Below are 24704 nucleotides of genomic sequence, written 5' to 3'. Positions count from 1 at the left end.
GCCAGGGAACAATCTTTGGTGTTCCCAATACAGTTACACAAATCAGTGAATTTGTATTGCTGATTCCTTTAGTTTTCACAGAATCCATGGAACAAGGAGAGACATTAGGGGTTGTATTCATTGTAGAGCCAAGCAGATCACTGGTCAGTGCAAGGATTTATCCTTGAGCAATGGAATGATCTTCCCCTCTCCTTCCCCTGTACCCCCCTCAATCTCTCCTGGGTTTCCCCTCAACCCTCCAGAGCAGATTATGGAATGGTGTGGGGTGTGCATGAGGGAGGGGGTGGAATTTCCCTTGCACTATTGCTAATCCCTGTGGTATAGTAGCTCAAAAGAATGTAATTGAATGCCACCCTAAGTCATCTAATTGGACCTCTTTCCTTAGGATGATGCTATTTATTTTTAGGATACTGTACCTGATGAATTACAAGGCACCACTGCAGTTTGCCAGAATCTTTGGAAATTAGTGACATGCGACTGGCCTTCTCTTCAAGTCCGCTCAGTGGTGTAGTGGAGCAGGGATGAGCAGAGTGAAGCACCACTGCTAATTTCACTGCCATGACAATAATATCATCTCCTGGAGTGCTGTTTGCTACTTGTGTACATAGGGACACAGGTGGCGCTGTGGTCTAAACCACTGAGCCTCTTGGGCTTGCCAGTCGGAAGGTTGGCGGTTCAAATCCGTGCAATGGTGGTGAGATCCCGTTGCTCTGTCCCAGCTTCTGCCAACCTAGCAGTTCAAAAGCACACTAGTGCAAGTAGATAAATAGGTACCATTGTGGCGGGATGGTAAACTGTGCCTCTGTGTGTTCTGGCACGCATCACAGTGTTCCGTTGCACCAGAAGCAGTTTAGTCATGCTGGTCACATGATATGGAAAGCTGTCTGTGGACAAACGTTGGCTCCCTCAGCCTGAAACGAGATAGTTGCTCTTAGTATAGTTAGTATAGTATAGTTAGTATAGTATAGTTAATAAGTATAGTATAGTATAGTATAGTATAGTATAGTATAGTATAGTATAGTATAGTATAGTTAGATAGTTGCTCTTAGTATAGTTGCCCATAGTTGCTCTTGACTGGACTTAACCAATCAGGGGTCACTTACCTTGCCTATGTAGCAGATAGGTTTTTTATTGGAGGGAAGCCCACCAGGTAAGCTAAGCAGAGGTTGCATGCATGACAATGGATTAAATCACTTCTGTTTTGTCCCTTTGTTAGGACCAACCAAAATGTCACAAATTAGAGAGCAAGCTTTTGAGTCTGCCAGCACTCGTCATGAGGATGTATGTTTGACAAAGTATTTTGGGGGAGAAGGTGGAGAAAAAAGTTTTTTTGGTCCAAAAATAATTTTTGCTGCATAGTTTACAGCAACACCACTGGTTTTGTTATTGGAATGTATCGCTGAATGTACAAGATGCAGCTTTACATTCAATATAATGGCAGCTGTACTAAAATTTATTGATGCTACATTCTTTTTTAAAAAAAGATTTGGGCTGCACTTTAACATTTGCCCCTTCCCTTCTTTGAGCCTTTATTCTGGCCTCCCTTTCCCACTCTGTATATTGAAAATAGCTGGAATAACCATAAGGTGGCTCCCTTTCTCCATAACACAGACTCTGCAGATCTGGTGGTTTTCAAAGAGTGGGCTGTGAAGTTCTTTAGGAAAGCTGACTAGCAACTGTTGTGATGCTTGTGTTACCATATTGAAGAGAATAATTTTTCATTGTGGCTGAGTCTTTATAGGAAAAATCAATAAAAATAAGAGTGTCTGCAGAACCCAAAAGCTGTGGTTGATCCTTGCCTGTATTCATCTCTCTCTCTGTATATGGAAAGTAATGTTTTTCATGGCAGCAGTATATATATAAAAATGAAGATTCAGGGTTTTTTAATGGCAGATTTTCCAACTGCACAAATTCCCCATCAGACAACCCACAGTTGGGAAAAAGAAGAAGCTGAATCAACACAAAGTGTGCATTGCTTCTTGCTTGCAGCATGTGCCTGTGGTTTTCCCAAAGGAATCAGTACTTATCTACTGAAAAGTGACAATTCATTTTATGAAACTGCCCACAAAAGGAGTACTTTAAAGGTATCTGCAAGGAGGCAATGAAGTACGAGGGGAGAGAAGAGGAGATTCTGCCCCCCCCAAAAGTGTTTTAATATGGGACACAGGAAAGTCTATGGAGCACGCCCACTAAGCTATATCCCTTCTTCTCAAGGACTTGAGATGGAGAAAATGATCTTCATTAGAGCATGTCATTCACATCCTTAGTTTGTCCTGACAACCAGCACAGCTCAAGTATTTCATTGTCTTAATACCCTTCATAGCTGAAGAGACTTTGTAATAAACCATTCTCCTTGCAGAATGCAATGTAGGGCAAGTACTAGTGAAATATCAACTGCTCACAATTGCCTGTCAGTCCACACCACAGCATCAATGTGATCAAAGCTCCTCTTGAGGTATCAAAATACTGCCAGCTCTGTGACAGCAGTATTTCTAGCCTTGCATAACAAAACAAGATGGGAAATAGTTTTTGAACACCTTCCTTGCATTAGATGAGATCTCTCTACATGGGATAAACAACTTAGGCCCTCTCCTTCTTTGGCATATGTTTGCTTTTTCTTTATTTTAAACTCTGTAGATGACTCAGAGCTGAGTGTAAGAGACATCCACAGAACAGTGCATAGCAGGGGGTGAGCAGTTTGCAAGATCTACTTTATCTTTTACTGGAACCCCAAGATCCATCAACCAGAGCCAGGTGCAAAAGCATACGTGAGGTGAGGGAAACACAGGCTTAGAATAGGTAATGGGATGCCTTGCAGCACAAGCTCCACACGATAATTTGTTTTCAGTACCACAACTGAGCTCATGCTCCTTTCAAAAAGTCACCTGCTGTTTCCCTCCCAAACTTTTAGTTTTGCCAACCTAATTTAGGAGAAAACAACCCCAACCATTTAAAAAAATTAAAACAATAAGCAATTGGGGGGTCACAAACCCTAACTGCAAATTACCCAGCGTTTTAGCAAGAGATCTCAATCTAACTTCTGCTTTCCCCTAGTGTAAGGATTATTTTAGGGAGCAGATTGAAACAGACATCCCCAGAAAAGGAAGCTTCCTGCATGCACATTCCAAAATCTTTTTGTTGTTGTTTGTACTGAGCTGCAGTGCAGTTTATCTGGAAGTCCTCTGGGCAGTGCCTTACAAGTTGTGGGGCAGATCTGGGACAGTGGCCAAGGGCAGTCTGTTCTCATAGGGAAGTTAAGGAGAGGAAATTGTGGGGTTTCATTTAGTTCTACAATTTAAATATATAATCAGTGACAGATGGTAATGCTAACTGCAGAAGGGGCTATTGTACAATTTAACATTTTGCACATACCAAAAAGTAAAATAGCCTGAACAACAAGTTAAACAGATCACCTTTCCACTGTGCCCACAGCCCAGGATACAAACTTTTCCAGACATGTTGCCCTTGCCTCGGGATATCAACAGCCAAGAAAGATGACCAATAGAGAGCAGCATCTAATGTGTACAGTTAATTAGATTTCCATCTATGTTATTTTGTGCTGGGAGGGATTGTGGTGGTGAAACCTTTACATCTGGGGCAGAGGTACAGAGTATGGGCCATGTTGCACGTACAGCAGTTTGCAGTAACAGCTATGTTCCATGTGTGTTGTGCACTATCTCAGCTTCCCTCCCATCAAGCAGCTTTAGACAGCTCCATTTGTACAGCTCCCCATGCTTTATTTTTCATTTTTATTTATTAAATTTATATACTGCCCTTCGTCCAAAGATCACAGGGTTGTTTACAGTACAAAACACAAAAATACATAACATAATAACTAACAAAACTATAACTAACACACCCAATTTAAAAGGCCATAGATGGTTTAATTAGCCAAAGGCCTGCACTCCCAACCTCCTATGGACAGTCACAGGAGCTCTCAAGACCTAGGAAGGCAGGTGTGGTGATGCTACTTCCTGGGTATGCATCTCCTTTCAAGGCGAGACAAGCACAGAAAATAGTTATTGGCAACTGCTGCTACCTGTCTGACAATCTGTGGATCCATGGCAGTGATTGTGATTGGTCACAATGGTGACTTTAGGTTCTAATTCAGATTAATGTTGTTAGGAATGCATAGGGTGCCTCCAGACTGTCAGAATTTTCCAGGAGCAATTCACGCACATACCAGAAATTTAGGTTTGTGCACTTAAAGTACATTAAATGCTCTGTTGTCCTAGCACAACAAATCCACTAGCAGTTAGTAAAGTGATGGGGAGATGCCCTGAAAGGTGTGGGGTGATTTCCTTGCTTAATAAAATGCTTAATAAAAATATATATAATCACCCTGCAAGCAAACCAGGATTAATGCTCATTGTCACATAACCTCCCAGTAAACCAATTCAAAATAATCTAACCTTTGCATCGGCTTTGTGCAAGGAAATCAGGATGAGTGCTCAATAAACAGGTTGCCTAGAAGAGCCATAGTAATAACACTGGAGCCATTTGAAGTGATGTGTTGGGGTTTTTGTGTGTGGTCTGTAAGAACTCAAATACAAGGACAGCCACCAAACTACTAAAGAGCTAACTTAAACTCACTGGGTCATACGTAAGCAAGTCATATTCAGAAGAGATAAACTGAAATCAATGGAATTAAGTTTTACTTTCTGTCCTCAGAGGATGATTGAAAACAGTGCTCTGGCTTTAATTCAGTGATACACTGCAGTACAGTACTGCCTCTGCAGGCTTAAACCAATTAAATTAGTAATAGAGTGATGTTATGTTGCTCACAGAAGTCTTCCCTAACTGGAAAACTAAAGAAACTATGGAAGAGTATCAATAAATGTCTAGAACTAAACACACTACATGAAAGTGTGTCCTGCTGAAAACAATGGAACTTACATCCAAATAACATATTTAAGATCCCAATGCTGAAAACATTCAATCTGTCTTACTTTTCCTTTGACTTTTGCCATCTGAATTTCTTTAGTATTCTCAGCTAAAAAGCTTTTTCCTTGCTTCGCAGGAATAGTTGCATCACTTTTCATACATCCTCTGGGATTACTACTCTGCTGTACTGGAGAAGACCACATATCAGATAGATTGTGCAAAAAGCAAAACAAAACCCCATACACTATGCAGTAATAAATGCACAGCAAACATATGTGAAGAAGTGTGAATTCCTGTAATGCAATGACTTCATAATATTTTTCTGCTGAACAAAGTTGTATATTATATAGTGTGTGTCAGACTTACGATCTATAAAAATCTTATTTATTGCCACAATCCTACACTACCTTACCTTGAAGCATGTCCTGCTGAACTTGGTGGGACTTACTTCTGAGTAAATGTGAATATGATTACGTCTGTTTGTTTGCTGATTAAAAATGTAAATAAATCTACTCCTATAATCTATGGTGCTCTAGAGCTTGCCCTAGAGCTACAGAATGGGCAAATTAAGCTCTTGTCCCTTGAAAGGGGCTTAATCTTTCCCATACTAGAATTCAAGTAAATTGCCCACTGCAGACTTGCCTATTACTTATACAGCGTATTCCTATGCATGTTTACTCAGAAGTAAGTCCCACTATGTTCAGTACTGCTAACTCCCAGCTAAGTATGCATGGGACCTCAGTGGCAATATTTGCAAGTTTCCATAGGTCATTTTGCACTTTGGCATCACTGCTTCACTTCAAGCTCATGAAATCATTAATCAACAACTGCTACCCATGATGGAGGAGAGGATACCTTCTACCTTCAATAATCTCATTGGTAAACAGCAGTAACGGATATGTGAACTCATGTGACCACAATCCTGAATGCTTACTAGTGTTAATACAGCATACCAGGTCAATTCCTGGAGGTAAACTACACCCTGTGGTTTTAATGAGGTTTATGACCCAACAGAGAATCTTTCCCACGATGCAGAATTTTGTCATTATGTGTATGTGTTCACTTCTACAATCTTTTTGGATGGACAAGGGATCTTCTGGTGATGGATCAAGAATCTCCATCTTATGCTTGGGTCAGTTGTGACCAATGCTCATCCCTTGCTCCAAGTGAACAAGAGCACAATCCCACCCAAATTGCCTGGGATTTTGGAGAGGGAGAGAGTGTTGGTGCCTTTTTTCTTTTACTGTTAGTTTGGGATTTCTGGTTTACTGTAGATGCCAGTTTCTTCATAAGATCTGTGCCCAAACCCACTTGGCTTGCTAGCTTGGCTCTGCCATGCCTTCCATCCTGCCAATGCTTGGCCTTTCTCTCTGCTTTCTCTCCTTCCACATATAACACTCAAGTATCTGGCATTCATCTGGCATTGGGGACTTGTTTTGCCATATTGTGTAAACACACATACACAGCCCTGCCAATGTTGCTAAACAGACCTACCTCTTCTCCTGGTGCTATTGCCATGGTATTTCTCCATATGGAACGATTCCATTTGCTTGCCAAACTCACTGGGCTGGGGGCTTGAAGTTTCTCAAGCTCTGATACCTTCCAGATCTTTTGGAAACAACATGCTATCTTTGCCGTGCTGCATTCAAGAAACCCACCGCCATATTTGTTTCTTTTTAAGGCACAGAGACCAAAGAATATAAGGAAAGTGCTGATTGCTGAACATGATATTCAAATTAGAGAAAGTAACAAAAATAAGCTTGAAGGGCCAGTTAGATCAGGGGTCAGCAAACTTTTTCAGCAGGGGGCCGGTCCACTGTCCCTCAGACCTTGTGGGGGGCCGGACTATATTTCAGGGAAAAATATAAACGAATTCCTATGCCCCACAAATAACCCAGAGATGCATTTTAAATAAAAGGACACATTCTACTAATATAAAAACATGCTGATTCCCGAACCGTCCGCGGGCCGGATTTAGAAGGTGATTGGGCCGCATCCGGCCACCGGGCTTTAGTTTGGGGTCCCCTGAGTTAGATCCTGTGACTTAGAATGAAAGATTATCCCTACGCAACAATGCACAAGTAACATTGCAAATAACAGTCACATCCTTGCTATGTATGTGCACCAAACAATTCATCCACTGGACGAATCCTTCCTGCAAAACTAAAGGATCACCATGGAAAAGCAGAGTCAGGAATTCTTACAGTAACCATTGCCATGTCTTTGTGTCTTGGTTGTTTCTACGGTTGCATTTTTTATTTTTGCCACCAGCTTCTGTCCTGTACTTTGACCACAGCTTAATGTGCAGACATTGGCAGGTGATCATGCATATCTTGGTGCTCTAAGATGCTTCTCCTTCCTCTTCCTGTATATCAAGCTGCTATCAAATTCTGCACAGGAGCAGGCCAGGCTGCTTTTTCTGGCAAGTTGGCATTGCTAGTATCCACTTTTAATTATTATTTCCTTTTGTTTCATTGTGTGTGTGTGTGTGTGTGTGTGTGTGTGTGTGTGTGTGTGCGCGCTCTAGTTAGCTTTCCCAACTTAGCTGTATTGGATAGACTTTCCCCAACAAATAAATTGCAGACACAGCCTAACTTGCTAAATCCTTCACTCTCTCCATATCCCAAGCCATCTGGATGTGATCTACAGCAGGGATTTCAGCACCTGGCTATTACAGCGATAGGGCTGTAGAAATAGTTTAGATAACTCCACTGTTCCAATCTCCGAAGTATTAGAGACGGTGAGGGCATTCTGCTTTCTGCACAATTATTTGTAGTGATAACATCACCAAGCCTCTCCTGAAAGTACTGTAGAGAGATTCTCTGGGCACTGGCAATACTTTTGCAATGGTTCTATCCATATTCCTGTTAAACAAAAAGTCCCGCTGATTTTAATGTGGCTGCATAATGCCTTTTGCTTTTACAGTAATGCTGTAACAAAGAAGGTGTTCAAGTCCTCCCTTTTGGAAGATAATCCCATAAGTGGATAAGTAATGCTGCCATTTGTGCCTTATTTGTACCTTAAATTGGCAGGAAGCAGTGATAGCAGCATAATATGAAACCCAGAGGAATGTAACATCAGCAAACAATACCCAGATGTTCACAAGCTAACACTGCATAACCCAAGTGCATTTATGGAATGTGCACCAGCAAAATAACGCTTACACCACCACTATCCTATGCATTTTGATTATGAGGCAAATTCAGCTGTGTCCAATTGATTTTGATCCCTTGTATGGTTACAAACCCTTGCACACCTCCTGAGAAGTTCTATTGAACTCAGTAGGACTGTTTGCCTATGTTGTGAGTGAGAACCTAGTCAGGTATACATATCAAAGAGGCCCAATGTGCCGTGAATGTGCTTTGAGCACACACTGAAATGTGTGTGTGATTGCAGCACAGCAGGCAGTTGGACTTGCATGTGGATAGAGTGGCCAAGTGCCATACTATAACATGGACAGACCTCTATTTTTAAGTCTGATTTAAAGAGAAAAGAACAATTAAGGAGAGCAGGGCCTTTGGGGGTCAACAGGCTGCAGAGGGAGCAAGCACAAAGAGATCACCAGTCTTCTCCAGTGGTGGTGTTGCCTTTCTACTTAATTTATAATATTTGTTACTCAATTGGCAGGTAGGCGTAATATCAATTAGCATATGCAAATCCCAGCCCCCCCCCTTTTTGAGGGGGGAGGGGCGATGCCTAAATGGTCACTCTGCGTATGTGAGAGAAGATCTGGCTGGTCGCTACAATTCTGTGATTCTATGACTGGGCAGAGGAGAGAGGTTGGTGGGAACTGCAACTTCTCTGATCCTGAAGATACTGCAATGAGGGGCTGAGGGGAATGCGGCCCTCTCGCAGGCACAGCCCTCGCTTGACTGGGACTTGGTGGGACCCAAGTTCTCTTACCCTCCGGGTGAGATAAGCATCCCCGGGGAGCTTATTCGCTGCGTGTCGCTAAGGAGTGAGCAGAGGCCTAGGCCTTCCTTTTTGCGCAGACCTGAAGGAAGAGCGGGAGAGCTGCGCCGCTTCCTCGCTTGACGGGAGCTCCATGCAAAAGAAATGATTGACCAGGCTGGCCGGCCCTCCGTTGAAGGCAGGGGGGGAAACAACCCCCCCCCACTTCCCCGCTCCTTGGCATTCCTTTTCCCGCCACGCGGCGGCGGCGGCGGCGGGCGTCCCTGGAGAGAAGGCGGCGGCGCAGCAGCTTCCTCCCTCCTTAAGCGCCCAGAACTGAGGGGATGGATGGCGGCCCACACCTCCTCTGCAGCAGAAACGACAGTCTTGCAAGCTCCACGTTGAGGTGAAGGGCTAAAAGGCTTTAACCCCGGACTAACATACATACATATATGTATGCATATATATGTGCAGACATTAGCAACTTTAAATTTAGGTTTATCTATCTCTCTATCTATAAACCTAAATTTAAAGTCGTACATAATTGGTTAAAAAAAACCCAAAGAAACGGAAAACGGACATTATTATTGCAATGTGACAAAAGTATACTTCAGGGCCGCACAACAGCCATATCGCGTTTATTTGTCTGTGCATTGTGTGTGTGAGTGTGGAGCAATATCAAAATTTCTTCTGGCTGTCACACAGCAGCGGTGGCAGCTGAGGTCCAGTGAGAGCACATATTTTTTAATTTGTAATACTACGGGGCCTCTTAAACTTGGCATAGTTTTAGGGCCTCAGCATGTCTTAATAATTCATGCTGAGAAGCAAGAAGGAATACAGGTGTGGGCATGCAGATATACCCTCCAAAAGATGCTACAGGGGTGTGTATCTAGTAATCCAGTAGTACCTTTTTATTATTTCAAAGGTACACCCCAGTCATAACCATATTATACTGAGATAGGTACCATTGAAATGAATGGAGCTTGGTTTTCAAATAGAATTGGTGGTATTATGTGTATTCTCTGCAGAATGTAGTCCAGCACACATTTTCTAGGGAAGTCCCCATTGAACTCAAAAGAGACTTCCAAGTAAAAGTGTGCTTGTTAGTCACTCCACTTCCAGTGAGGAGCTAAGGGCTTAATGTAGGATTGTGCATTTTTTTTAAAGGCAGCTTTGATGTGCAGACATTAGCAGGTGATAATGCTTATCTCCACAAAAAGCTTTCCCCTGCTGATTCCTGCATACCAAAGAACTTATGTTAAAAGCACAGACAAGGGCAGTTGCTTTTTGGCCAGTTGGCAGCCCTATTTCATTGCCTGCAGTTGACTTTCTTTGAAAATGAGCCAGATCCAGAGCTTCTCTGTGCCCTTTAATTGATATTAATTCTTACAAAGGACCAGAAAAAATGCTGCTATCATATTATTTTAGTTTAGTTACTGTACTAACCATTGAAGAGGGTTCAGAACTACCTTGGGAAAAGCAATAGAGAGAACCCTGCTGGATCAGGCCAATGACCCATCTAGTCCAGCAACCTGTTTTCATGGTGTCCAACCATATGCCCATAGGAAGCCCACAAGCAGAACCTGAGTGCAAGCAGAATGAATGCTGCAACCGCATCCCCCCCCCTTCCTGTGGTTTCCAGCAACTGGTATACAGAGGCATACTATCTCCAACAGTTGAGGTAGAGAATACCCATCATGGCTAGTAGCCATGTTGGCCTCCAACTGTCTTGGGAAACAACGGAGTTGCACTTCTGGGGTTGAAATCAAACTGCTGGAGAGTCACAGTGTTGTGACTGCAGAGACCAGTTGCTCAGAACTGCTGCCTCCCGTGTTGTTTTTGCTGTATTAGCAGCACCAAAATGAACTCTCTGGGGTACATGTCTGGGCAGTGTGTATAGAGATCCTTTGCTGCCCAAACAACAAGACCCTCCTCTCAGCCTCGCTGATGTGGTGCAAAGGAAAGCAGAGCAATGCTTTTGGTACTACTACCTTGGCTGGAGGATTTGCCAGAAGGAGGCAGACAAGACACCATACATCTTAGGGACTCTGCTCTGTATATGTGTAGAGTTTATTCCTTTGCCTTTTCTTCTCCTGGAGATATAACACAAGGCAGCAGAGGGTTGGGATCAGAGTTTTCCTTCTCCTAGATGAGCTACCTTCCCAGATTGACAAGCCCCATCTGCCCCTCACTTCCCTCTATGGCACATGCGGAAACTGCCTTCTTGACTGTTGGACCCACTATTGGTCTTGTCCACTCAATCTGCCGGACAAGGGTTTGAGACCCCTCACCTGGTTTAGTTGGCCAGTTGAAGCTGTTCCCAGAGTATGGACAAACTACCCCATACACCACTGATAGCCACTGATAGCCTTATCCTTGTTTTGCCATGTGTCCTACTTTACAGAGGCCTGTCCTTTATCTGAAGGGCTGTCAGAGGATTGTTATCTATTTATCCAGCTTAAGCCCAGTTTAAAGATAGCCCTAAGAAGGAAGAACAGGAGACTTTAAGTTGCCTATCAACAGTTAGCACTGGGATAGCAAACTGAACAGGTCACCTGGTCAAAGTCTTCTCTACCTTAGTTAGATGTATTATATTCCAATTTAAATTATACTAATTTTCTCTAAATGTGCACCTGTATCTATAAGTTTGTATATGCAAATATTATGCAAATCTGTGTCCTCTCTCTCTTATCCTCTTTTTTTGTTGCATTTTCCCTTTCTTGGTCATGTGCAACTTGCCACCCCTGGATTTTGCACTGAAAGCGACATATGGATTTTGAAATGAATTGAATGCATATGAAATGAACATTTCTGTTGGAGAGTTATTGTAATGGCTTACTATTTCTGTAGTGCTTTTCATGTATCGAGTCTTGTTTATAAGAAATGTACATTTCTCTGTATTGTTGGAAGAACAATTAGCCTAGCTAGCTTTTGAGCTAAGAGTGCCTCTCTATTTCCTCTGATCTCACTAAGGTTGCAATCCTATGCTTTTACTGAGAAGTAAAAATACATAGGACATAGGACAAACTGCTTTGATTGTCATGTACATCAGTAGACACTAAAGGGAATGGAATTATATGAATAAGCATAGGAATAAATTTTATTCACAAAGGCCTTATGAAATCATATAGGGAAAGCCCCCTGGCTACACTCTTAAGGAAAGTTGAAAAACAAGCCTGTGATTGGATAGAAGATTCTTTGAATAGTTGATCATAGCTGCCAAGTTTTCCCTTTTCTCGCGAGGAAGCCTATTCAGCATAAGGGAAAATCCCTTAAAAAAAAAGGGATAACTTGGCAGCTATGTAGTTGATATGTATGGAGATTTATACATAACTTGGCAGCTATGTAGTTGATATGTATGGAGATTTATACTCATGTATACATGAGTCTGACCAAACTGCGGGAGGCAGTGGAAGACGGGAGTGCCTGGTGTGCTCTGGTCCATGGGGTCATGAAGAGTCGGACACAACTAAACGACTAAACAACAACAATATGCATTGTGCTGCAATGCAGGTTTATATAGAAGTAGGTGCCACTGAGCTCAATGGGACATTCTTCCAAAGTTCATTTTTCTGAGACGAAGAGATGGGGCAAATAAAGGGCATCGCTAAAGGGTCCACACTTAAAGAACACTTTGAGAAATGGAGCATGTTCAGAGGCAGGTGAACGGAGATGGTGAGGGTCTTAGAGACCAAATCCTAAGAGGAGAAGAGACTTCAAATATTTGAAGGGCTGTCATGTACATGATGAACTCAATTTGTTTCCTGTTATTTGTTTCCTGAGGAGGTAGACCAGATGCAATGGGTTCAAAGTACAAAAAGTGGTTTTTGATTAAATATGAGGGAAAGCTTCCTGATAGTATGAGCTGTTCAGCTGTGGAACAGACTGCCTCAGAAAGTGGTGGATTCTCCTTTGTTAAAAGGTTTTAAGTAGAGGCTGGACCAGGGTTGCTGTAGCACCAGATCTCCTATGTCAGCAGGGGATTCAGCTTGTTGATCTTTTAGGTTCCTTCCAGCTCTATGGCTCTTAAGATAACCCCATGCAATATCACATGCAGTCTTAGCTCACACATTCAGTTTATGTGGGACCCGATTGCATTGGAAGTGGTTTGATATTTTTTAAAATAAAAAACACACACAAGTGAAATGGGTATTCCTTGAACTGTGCCATCAAGCAGCTGCCTGAATGTTCATATTAGCCCTGTTACCTAGTAAGTTTTTGTGGGATTGTAACCTTATTAGTTAACCCTGCTCTGGATAAAGCTATGTTTGCATCCAGCCCTTTGCATTCCCCTCTATCATTCCCTTACTCTCAAAGGATGCTTTTATGATTAAAAACAGCAAGCTTAGGAAAAGAGAAGGGGTGTTATTTACAAGCCTAACAAAAATCAGTGGGCTAAATATTTACAGGAGAAAATAGTTTAAAGGAGCCGGGCTTTCAGAAGTAATTATGGTAATGTTCCAAAGAAACAACCCATTCACACCAAGTGGGTGCCTGAGTCACAGCTGGTGCAAGCTGATAAAGCTCTTGGCTGGGGCCTGTAAATTGTGAACGCCCCCCCCCCCCATAAGTCCTTCAAGAGATCTTCTCCTCACAGCCTCTGATTGAGAAGATGGTTCTCTCTAGTCCCTTTGAAATCCCAACATAAAATGTTGCCTCAAAAGAAAAAAACTCTTTTACTTTTTGAGCAGGTGGGTACAGAAAACAGTCCTTGAATTTCTTTATTTATTACTTATTCCAAGGCAGCCAACAGCTGTAAAGTGCAAACTACAAAATATTAAGAACATAAAAACAAAGCAGATAAATATACAATAAAAAACAATAAAACTGATAAAAAAAAACAGCAGCCAGTTGAACAAATTGCAACCTATTTACAGTAGTCACAAGGAGTCAGAATATCATCAGGCCAAAGGCCCTTCTAAATAAAAATGATTTTTGCTTAACCAGCAGAATTCTCATTTTATCTTACTCTTGTTCTTAGAGGTGATTCTTTAGGAGTTTAATCTTATTCATTCCAAAAAATAATTTCCTCATATCTCTGTTTGTTTAGTCCGCAGTAGACCATCTACAGTTCTCAGTTCTTCATCTTCGCAATCCAACATGAAGTCATTTAAGAAACAGGTGTTGGTCTGAGTCGAAACAAAATAAAAAAATTCCTTCAGTAGCACCTTAAAGACCAACTAAGTTTTTATTTTGGTATGAGCTTTCGTGTGCATGCACACGAAATGGTATCTGAGGAAGTGTGCATGCACACGAAAGCTCATACCAAAATAAAAACTTAGTTGGTCTTTAAGGTGCTACTGAAGGAATTTTTAAATTTCATTTAAGAAAGCAAAAGCAGCCCCTTGACTTGTTGCTGGTGATTGCCAAAGGATCATTTTGTGACATTTGGAAGTACCATAAATCTGTGGAAACTGACTTGACTGGAACAGCCAAAGTGGTGCAGTGGTTGGAGCATTGAGCTAGGTGTGGAAAGACCCTGATTCAACTCTCCACACAACCATCAATTACCGTACTGGCCTCACTTTTTTTCCAAATTCCGACCGTGAAAAGTTAAAGTGCGGCTTAAATTTGCGACCTTACAAAAATAGGCTTTTATGATATCGCTGCTGAAATAGACATATGGTAAAACAGAATGGGTGTGAGTGCCTGTGGAATTTTGAGGGAGCGGCTTATATTCAGGTATTGTGTCCCCGTCCCCTGAATTTAAAGGTACGTCTTATATTCAGGTGTGACATATTTGGGCCAATACAGTACTTTGAACCAATCTGCTTTTCATTCTAACTCACCTTGCAGGGCTGTTTTGAAGCTAAAGTTAGAGCGTGTTGGCAGGAGAACCATGTGTGCAGCCTTGAGTTCCTAGGATAAAAAGTGGAGTAAATAAAATAAAATAATTAAAAGTAAATGTCATGTTCTTAGAAATTAATACTGTTGTGTTCTAGAATAAGAACAGCTGTCTCTAAAATACAGGAGTTTGCCGGGGGGGGGGATGTCTTGGGGCCACACTCCAGTGATGGATGAGGCCAGAGAAGAAGAAGAACTTTTCTCTATCAATGTCATGCATACAAATTTTATAAGCTTTTATAATTTCATCTCTTTCTCTCCTCCCCCCCCCTAAACTCCCAAGTGCTGCATCTTTTCCTCATGGGAGAGTCACTGCATCCCCTTGATCTTTACGATATGTACACAATACTCTAAATGAGATTGCAACATAGATTTTTTTATAACTACAGTATATCTGCAGTTTTATTTTCAGTTCCTTTCTTAATGATCCCTAGCCTGGAATTTGCTTGTTTCACAGCTGCTGCACAACTGGGTTGATGTCTTCATCAAGCTATCTGCTATGAACCCAGGGTCTTGTTCCTGGTCAGTTAGCACCAGATCCCATGAACATATATGTGAAATTAAGATTTGTTTGCTCTGACATGCATCACTTTACAGTTGTTTACACTGAATTGCAGTTGCCATTCCATTCAGTTTGGTGAGGTCCTTTTAGAGTACTTTACATTCTCTTTTTGTTTTAATGCAGGGGTGAAACTAGGCTTTATTTCACCTGGGTCAAAGACACAGGCTGGGAGCCTCTATACCGCCCCTCCTCCAGCTACAGCACTGCTTAACGACCCTGAACTATGTAGTGTCATCAGCAAACTTCCCCTCCTTGCTGCTCACCTGTTACACTAAGTCATTTATGAACAAGTTAAAAAGCAGAGCCCCTAGTTCTGATCCTAAGGGGACACTACAGTCTACATATCTCCATTTGGAGAACTATCCATTTATTCCTTCTGTTTGCTTCCTGCAACTTAATCAATTTGTGATCAACAACAGAACCTCTCCTCTTCTGGATCACCTCTATATGCTTGTTGACACTCTCAAATAACTTTACTTGGTCATGAGACAGGACTAGTCCTTGCAGAAGTCATGCAGGCTTTGCTGCAGCAAGGCTTTTTCTTCTATATGCTTGGTAATTTTATCTTTAGTAATACTTTCCATCAGTTTTTTGGGGGGACATACTGTACATTAAGCTAGGGATGCAGGTGGCACTGTGGTATAAACCACTGAGCCTAGGGCTTGCTGATAGGAAGATTGGCAGTTCAAATCCCCTCGAAGGGGTGAGCTCCCATTGTTCGGTCCCAGCTCCTGCCCACCTAGCAGTTCGAAAGCACCCCGAAAAGTCCGCAACCTGAGCAGTGCTTTTGCGCATGCGTGAAAGCGCAATAGAGCACTCATGCGCGAGGTGCGCAGAATGCTTCTGTGCATGCGCACGTGGCGAAACCCGGAAGTAAGCACTTCCGGATCCGCCACGTTCGTAACCTGGAAAAACGCTACCCGCAATGGACGCAACATGATGTATGACTGTATTATTCTCTGCTTACACTGCTATTATTTTTTGCCAAAGTTTGTGTTCCTTTTTGTTCTTTTTGTATGGACAAGACTTCCACTTTGGCATCCTCCTGGCCCTTGTGAGACCTTTATTCATCTGCAATGTACAGATTAGGGCCCTGTTAACCTGTTTGACATTCTGGCCCCAGTCAAGCTAACCTTAATCATTGTCAGAAAAAAAAGAAATCAACTGTACACCCAGGTACAAACAGGAACAGCTGACATGTTAGAACAGTGCTGCTGCCACTTACCCAGATGGTACAGGGAGCAGCAAGGGCATACTGATGGAAGTGCCAGGTTGTTTCCAATGGTGCACCCAGGCTGCCCTAAGCTCACCACCATTTGGCCCCAACTCCACACCATGGCACTGCCCTATCACATGACTGCTACTGAGTTCAGATGTTCTCATCTGTTCTACAACCTGTTAAGAGACTATCTGAATGGAGCTCATGGACCACTAGTGGTCAAAGGGGTTCAGCTTGAGCATCACAGCAGGTAGGTAGGTAGGTAGGAGCTTGGTAGGTCGGCAAGCTAGGTAGGAGAGCTTGCCTTAGGACTCTTGGGCAGCTATACAGCTATACTTTCTCCCCTGGGGGATGGCAAGAAAGGGTTGCATCTGTATCAGAGCCAATCTATTACCTTCCATCATCAGTTCAAAACAAGAAAGAAAGCACAACTCAGGAAGAAGTGGAAAAATGCCTTGATCATCAGTGATTCCTGAGTCACACGCATTTCAACTTAAATTCTTGGTAGGGGTTCCTTTTCTGCCTGGAAGATGAATACTTCTCTTTCTCAGTGCATTCTGCCAACATAGGCAGAATCTGCTCCAAATTATGTACCTCTTCTTCACTGTGAACCACTTACATCCATATTCAGCAAGCTCTCTGTTGGTTGCTGTTGAAGACCCAGGCTGCCATGTTTTCCCCAGTATCCTCACCTTCCTAGCTTTCTGTCCTCAAAGAAGTACAGTATCCCTCTTTTGACAAAATGTTGGCATAATTTGAAATAGTACGTTTAAAATAGCTGAGTCCCTGCCAAGAGTAAACCAAATAAGCTGTTACTACTACCGTACAGCTATGACCCTCACCTTACCCTGGATGTGCCCACTTGACTGCTTCAGTCTGCAGAAGTGGCACTTTTACAAGGACTGCAAAATATTTGTTCCACTCTTGTGAGAAATTGATTTTTTTTTTTACTGTGACATCAGCTGATCTATAGATATTAGGTAGGCATCTTTGCTGTTCTGTTTTCGACTACTGCTAAAAACTTTTCTGTTTCGGCAAACCTTCCCAGACATGTAATTTGATTAGGTGCATTTATTTTTCAGTTTCAATTAGATGCATTCCCCCCGCCCCCAATTGATTTATCTCTATTTTCATCAATCGTTATGTTTACAGTTTCAAAGTCTGCTTTTATTACAGTGTTAATGAATATTATATGTAAGCCACTTAGGGATTATTATTATTTGATTAAGTGGTATATAAATCTTGTGAAATAAATACCACCTGATCATTACACATAATAGTCCCTTTGATTCCACTGTGCATCAGTGTCAGCAGAGCTGATGGCCACAAAAAAGAGATACCCCTTTTTCTATGGTATCTTTTGCTCTGTGATGCTGAACCATGAGCTTCTTTGTGTTACCTATCTCCTAGTTTGTTGCATCCTGAGCAAGGCTGTTGTCAGGCAAAGCAGCATCAAAACTTTGCCAGGAAGGTCTGCTAGCGCAGAGGGTTCCTCTTATTCCATTGGAGCCTTGGGAACCAGGTTCCATGCAAAGGTTTTCCCCAACTCCAGTACAAACACACAAATACACACCAACTGCTGCAGTTAATTTAAATTTCCTTCCCTGAAGAGGCCAGTGCAAGGCTGGGTTCTCTGAGATTCTGCATGATCTGACGCCACATCTCAGCCTGGCCCTGCCCTCCTCCCCCTTCACCCGGCCTGGCTTTCATACAAGGAAGAAAAGAAATAGGGGAAGACACTTTCCCCCCAACATTCTCTATTTATCTTAAATGAGGCAAAAAGGACTTCATCAGTCTGTTTGAAACAATATCTGAAGCAGAGCTGGGCTGTGAGGGAGCGTCACTTCATCAAAGGCTGGGCTGGATACTCCACTGGGGAAGAAGCCCACAGGCCTGGTGGTTACTTTAAGTTTATAATGTGCAGGGTTTACTTACATCATCTGCTTTCTGTAAATCTGCCCCCCCCCAAGCAACACTTTGCTCCAGCCTCACCCAGTCATGTCTGAGCACCCAATTCCACAGTCTCTGAATTAACTTGTACCTCACAGTAAGGCTAGACTGGGGTGAAGGGGGAAATCTATGGTGGGAAATTATAATCAGACAAACTTGCAATTTCAGGCACAAATCGTGTAATCATATTGGGCACGATTCCAGCAAAGCTAAGCACTTTGAAGGTTCATTTATTTCAACATGAAAGATCTAATAATGCACTTGAGACTGCAATCCCATACATACTTACCTAGGAGGAAGTCCAACTGAATTCAGTGAGCCTTACTTCTGAGTAGACATGTCTAGGGTTGCACTGTGGCTGTTCTAAATGTTGACTAGATCTAGATCGTGCCTTTCATTTTGTAAATCAGTTTGGTTAGAACTTGGATTTCTTGAAGTCAGGCCCATACCTCACAAGGTAAGAGTATGATGGGATGGAGTAATTGTACTTACTTTCCTTAGTTCATCATCATACATGGTTCATCTCAGTCAATCTTAGTGAAAAGCCTGTTTAAAAACAAACCCCCATGTGCTCCTTATAGGCAATATTTTAACGTAAGTATAGTGCGGTAAAAATCAGAAATACATGATTTCCATACCTGCTTTTTTTTTTAAAGACTGCAATCATTAGCAAATTTGAGGAAATAAGTCCCATTCAGTTGAAACTTGCTCAATAGGCATGTTTATAGGATTGTGCTGCAAACGTGTGATCCACGGAGCCCAACTAGGAAGTAATTATCAAGAGCTCTATAGGACTCCTATTAAATATAAGTACACTTATTTTGAAGTAAGCAGGCATATAATTGGGGTATGTATATTTTCCCTGAAAATTTAAAGGGCTCTGAAATCAGTAGTGTATAGTTCCAAGTGGATAGCTACGTTTTTAGGACAAGACTAATATGCCAGCCTCATTTATTTTAGTGGGACTTCTTTTAGGTGAATGTGTTTAGAGTGCGTATAGGAAGCAAAAGGAGAGACATTCAGAATCTACCTTATGCCTCTTGGGGGAAGGGAGAAAGGAGGACTGTACAAATGTTAATCTGCATCCAAGAATTGTCATAAATCCATCAAATAATTGTAAATCTTGGGCACGATCCACTGAAAGTAAAGCAATGTTTTGAGTCCCTTGGGAGAAAATTGCACGCCCCCATATAAATAAATGGGACACAAAAGTGCTTTGCTTTCGCTGGATCATGCTCCAAGGTTTCAACAGGTTAATCAATCCACTCTTTTGTTTTTGTTTAAACCCAGCAACTCAACAGAGAGAGAACATATTGGGGGCATTTTAATTAATACAATCGTTCAGGGCATGTAAAATAACAATTGACAGTTTCAGTCAAGAGCTAATGACAGGTTTACTGTGAATTAATCAACAACGATGATGATGCACACATTAATGATGATGAGGGTGATAATCATAAATAAAACGTTTTGTATGCTAAAATCCAGTGCCATCCCTTGCTGGATTGATTCCTATAGGCCACGGGTGGAGGGTGAGGAGATAGTGGGGGTCTCCCGACGTGGTGGGGGAAGCAGAAAGAGTGGTAAGATAGAAAGTCCCGTTGTGCTCCTCTTTGCCAAGCTGCTTTTCCTTTAGTTAAAACAAGAAAAGGGGGGAAAGAGAAGACGTGCGCTTAGCGCTGCGCATCCTTTCCACAAGAGAAAGAACTGCGGAGAATCCCTAGGAGATTCTCCGCTGCTCATTCCTTAACCTATTTAAGTCATTTCTATCCGGCCTTTCCCTCGCAAGCCTTTCAAAGCGTCCTACAATCCAGAAAGAAGGGCAAAATCCAAAACGGGGGCAAATCCAAAACAAGGGCAAAGAAATTAAACGAATCAATCAATCTTTTTAGCTTTCAGATTTATGTTTTACAAGAGTTTCGATGGGGTGCGGGGAGGAGAATCCCGAGATCTTTCCCTGGAGGTTTTAGGTTGCAGTAAAACCCCCGCTGCCCTATGGGATTCAGTGGGACATAATTCTGCGTGGACATGGTTAGGATGGTGCTGCTAGTGGGTTTCCGAATTCTACAGTGGGACCTTGGGAAGAGACTAGAACGGCCAGATCAAAATAGATAAGGTCGAAAAAGGTAATCTGCATAACAAATAGGGGATCCCCCCCGCAGAAACTCACTCCGTTACGCAGCTAAATCCCAGCCACGCTGGATTTCCAAAATCCTTGCAACATAACCGATGATTTGCAATAACATTGCTATTGTCTGAATGAAGGGAGTGCAAACGAAACCCCACTTTCTTTTGGAAACTAGCCCGGCAGTGGGAATTCCCGGGGAGGGGAGGTTGTAGGACTCTCTCGACGCCACTCCACTGGGTGGAGGAAGAGACCCTTTGAGTCTCTGGGCAGCTAGTCAGCGGGTAACGTAGTCGATGCCATCGGGGATCGGGCGCTGTTTTGCGGATGGAGGAGCCAAGGAGACCCAAGAGAGCATTTGTTTGGGGGCGTGTCTCCCTCACCCAGTTTGCTTGGCCATCGGAGTGGGGAGAAGCCCACAAGTTCCCGCCGCCGCTTCCCGTCGGGGTTCCAAGGGCGACTCCGCTGTCAACGCCGCGGACTTCAAGTCTTCCTGCACACCTTGATCCTTCCACGTCTCTACAACCCCCTCCCCCAGTTTCAAGGCGGATTGTGTGGCTGAATGTTGCCTCCATAGCACCCGGCTTAATTCTACCGAATTGCTTCTCGGGGAAGATAAGCATATGTTCTGGCCGGCTCGATTCCGGCAGCGGATTAGCCACTTCTTCCCTTCCCTTTCTGGAGCCATTGACTAAAAATGCTCTTCGACGGAGCATCCAAAGTCCGTGAAAGGACACCAGCTCCTCCGGTTCGCTCTACCAGCGGCCAATGACCGGGAGGTTCTGTCTGAGTCCCAGGAAGTGTCTTCGGGTTTCCGAGTCCACGTTTGCTGCCGGGTTCCCATCCCCGTCGCTCTCAGGCTTGGGGCCCCCGATGACTTATTGTGTCCCCCTTGCTCGGCTTCCCTAGGCCCGTGGTTCTCCGATTCTTTCCCGCAATATCCGCCGGCAAGTTTTTGCGCTCCCTCCTCCAATTCGAAGCGTGAAATCGGCCCGTCGGATTCGAGGCGCGCGTTAATTGTTTCTGCTCCGCTGTGCGCCTGATTCTCTCTGCAAAGTCAATCCCGTTGGAAATGGGATTTCATGCTGTTTTCCTGGCCCAGTAATAGATCTCCCGAGCGCTGCTAAGTTGAGAGATTTCAGACAAATCGAGCTGTCTAAAGTTGCTAAAGTCGATTCGATTTGAGTCCCCACGAGGGTCTCTGCGGCGGAAGGGGGGGGGCAGACGGGAGAAGGGGCAAGAGACCTATAGAGTTCGGGTCAAACTCCGGTATTTCGCGCCCCCCATACCCAAACTTTTGTTCAGTTTCCCAAGATCCCCCCCTAAAAACCCGACTGTATAGGCCACATGCCCAAGTTAACGGAGGGAGCAGTAGGTGAGGCTTAGAAAAGACAGTTCTAAGTCTGGGCTTTTGCAGGCAGAAGGGCAAAGAGCAATCGTTTAGCCCCATCAGATCCAGCCAGCACGACCTGCGGAGCTTTGGTCCAGCAACCTCTACCACAGGCTTTTAGATCATTCCCGATGGAAAAGCCCCCCCCCCCCAATTGATCTTGACGGGTGTGAAAACTGGCTATCCGGTATTCGTATCATCCTCAAACGCAGGACGGTGATCGTTTGGGAGGCAGTGTTGTACAGTGGTTAGAGTGCTGGCTAGGACCTGAGAGACCAGGGTTCAAACCCCCATTTGGTCATGAACCTTGGGTCAGTCACTGCCTTTCTTCCTAACCTACCTCACAGGGTTGTTGTGGGGATTAAATGAGGAGGGGGAGAAGAACCATGTACGCCACCTTGAGCTCCTTGGAGAAAAAAGAGGATTATAAATGCAATAAAATGAAGTTTTATTGAAGGAATGTGCCAAGGGGGGTTGTTACCCTGTCGCGCATTCGGTTACTCCCTTGTCTCAAGGACGGCAGGCTACCTTCCAGGAATCCGGTGCCCTGCGGTTATACAACGGGGACGGATTTCCCTTGGCAGTTTCTGAGAATGTAAACGCAGCGGGATGGGGCTAGTTCACACACGATAGTGGTAGTACCTATTCCTCTTTTTCACATCGCACCAAACGCGGCGCTTTACCGCGGAGTCTTTAACGCGGGGCCAGCCTTAGGCAGCTGAAACTGGGTGTCATGGAAGGGCAGCAAATTTAACTAACTTAAGGATAATTGTATCTCTGCTGCCAGGGAAACGGAAAGGTATTTCTGTCCCGGATGCCCAAATTACTTGGCTGGCCTGGCTGTACGTGTGTGCCATTTTGCTGCTTGGCGTAGGGCAGCGTGGTGTCTTCTTGCGCCGTCCTTGTGAACAGAGAAATCAAGAGATGGCGCTTCCTTGAACCAAGCAAGGAATCAGCTGGGCTTACCCAGCGAAGCCAGGCACCTGCTATTTGGAGATTTTCTTTTTCGACCAATCTAAATTGTGCCCCCGCCTTTTAAAAACGTAGCTGGCCAAGGCCAGAGTGTCTCGGTTAGAGCAGTTACAGGTAGGTAGCCGTGTTGGTCTGAGTCGAAACAAAATTGAAAAATTCCTTCAGTAGCACCTTAAAGACCAACTAAGTTTTTATTTTGGTATGAGCTTTCGTGTGCATGCACACTTCTTCAGATACTTCGGTTAGAGCAGCATTGTTTGACGGGTCTTCTCTCCCCTTTCCAGCCCTGCAGAAGGGGCGCCCCGAAGGTTGGACCGGAATGCTAAGTATTCCAAGTTTACGCTCTAAATGGCAACGCATCAGGCTTTCGGCCGCCAGGAGGCGCTCGTTGAACATCATCAAGCTCTTGGTTGCCGTCTGTTTGGTACTAAAAGGCCTTCGGAAAGCCAAAGGCTCCGTGCAGTGCGCCCCCTGCCGGCTAGTTCTCTTGGCAATCATGGCTGCTTTCGGCGAGGATTCCATTAGGGATGGATAGGGCGAGGGCACCTCTGCGGGTACGACAAAGGAGGGTATTTGGGAGAAAGACCTAAGCTCCTTGCTATCCTTTTCTTTCACCTCGAACAATGGCTGAGGAGATTCAGCTTAGATTCATCAGCCTGCCCGCTGGCAACCCTTGCTGCCCAGTCCCACACCCACTGGGGATTTTGCCTGACTATAAACTCGGTGGAAATGCCCTTATGCGGGATCTCATGATTCCAGCGAGGGGTTAGGCTGGGAATTCAGGATTCTGCTTTCCAGGGTTTTCCTGGAGACTCCAACCTCATTTGCAAAGCAGCCAACGTCAGCACTTAGTCCCTCTGCTAAACATCTGTCCATGCGAAAATACGTTTTTAAAAAACAAAACAAAACCCAGGTTTCCAGACACCCACTCCACCCTCGATATTTATGTCTGCAACATCTCATTTGGAAATGCCATCGACTCAGTTTGCAACATCCCATTATAGGGGGTTAAATCCTGACTTCCCAATTTGCAGTTTATTACTATTTTTATATATTCCTCTACTTAGAGGTTTTGGGCTTGGAGCATGTGTTACCAGTTAGAGAAATATCAAAATAATGAATGACAAATTCCGAATTCTGAGGCCGTGAATCACAAACTGGAGAGTCCAGACTGAGTAAACGGGGGCCAGGGAGATTCCTCACGGATCACCCAAACAAATAAATTTCATTTAGGATTCATAAGACTTCTGTCCTATACCCGCCTGCCCATTGAGCTCAATGGCCTGGGACTTCTGATTAGATACGTCTAGACTAGCATTGCACTGTAATTATTCCCCCTCCCATAACAGTGTCATAAAAAATGGATAAGAGACTTTGTTGATCCTCAAGCTGTTCAAAAGCACCCCGTTAACTCCGTTCCTCATGAAAAGCAAAGCAGGAAAAAAAATCAAACAAACAAAACCCTAGGAAAGCACCTAAAAATCATGACACGAAGGGAGCACGAATTTTTCTGGATTCCCCAGCTGGATAAAATATAGGAAGCCAAGACTAGTCAGGCATGAACGGTGCCAAAAAATATGTAGGCTATTCATTAATGGCCTGAAAAAGGAAGTAAGAATGTGACAAGATTTGCAGGTTATCAGGTCATTTAAACCAACTAAATCATCTAAATCCAGACTGAGGCGGTGGTTTTATCTGGTACCTGGAAGTAAGTCCCGTTGACATCAATGGTGCTTACTTCTGAGTAGACACGTATGGGCTTGCACTGCAAAGACCAGTCGCCCTAGGTGCTAAGGAACGCAAGCAACGAAACAGCAGATGGGATTTAATGCTACTTGGGAGGAGGAGAGATGGCCAAAGAACATAA

At 43.6% G+C, this 24704-nt stretch overlaps 1 protein-coding gene across 2 annotated transcripts in view; it reads right to left on the bottom strand.

Moving 5' to 3' along the window:
• The window catches only part of CNNM1 (cyclin and CBS domain divalent metal cation transport mediator 1), a 50809-nt gene that overhangs the window by 22133 nt on the left and 3972 nt on the right, over positions 1–24704 (bottom strand). For both annotated transcript variants that reach the window (XM_035133728.3, XM_088670704.1), the window contains exons 2-3: positions 14565–14634; positions 775–911 (exon numbers count right to left, since the gene is read on the bottom strand). The gene's annotated coding sequence lies outside the window, so the exon portion shown is untranslated. The remainder of the gene's footprint in view (positions 1–774; positions 912–14564; positions 14635–24704) is intronic.

This window comes from Zootoca vivipara, chromosome 5 (assembly GCF_965207765.1).
Source record: "Zootoca vivipara chromosome 5, rZooViv2.hap1.1, whole genome shotgun sequence".
Lineage (NCBI taxonomy): Eukaryota > Metazoa > Chordata > Lepidosauria > Squamata > Lacertidae > Zootoca > Zootoca vivipara.
The sequence above is the reverse complement of the archived record's forward strand: the minus strand, read 5'-3'. Positions and strand labels throughout refer to the sequence as shown.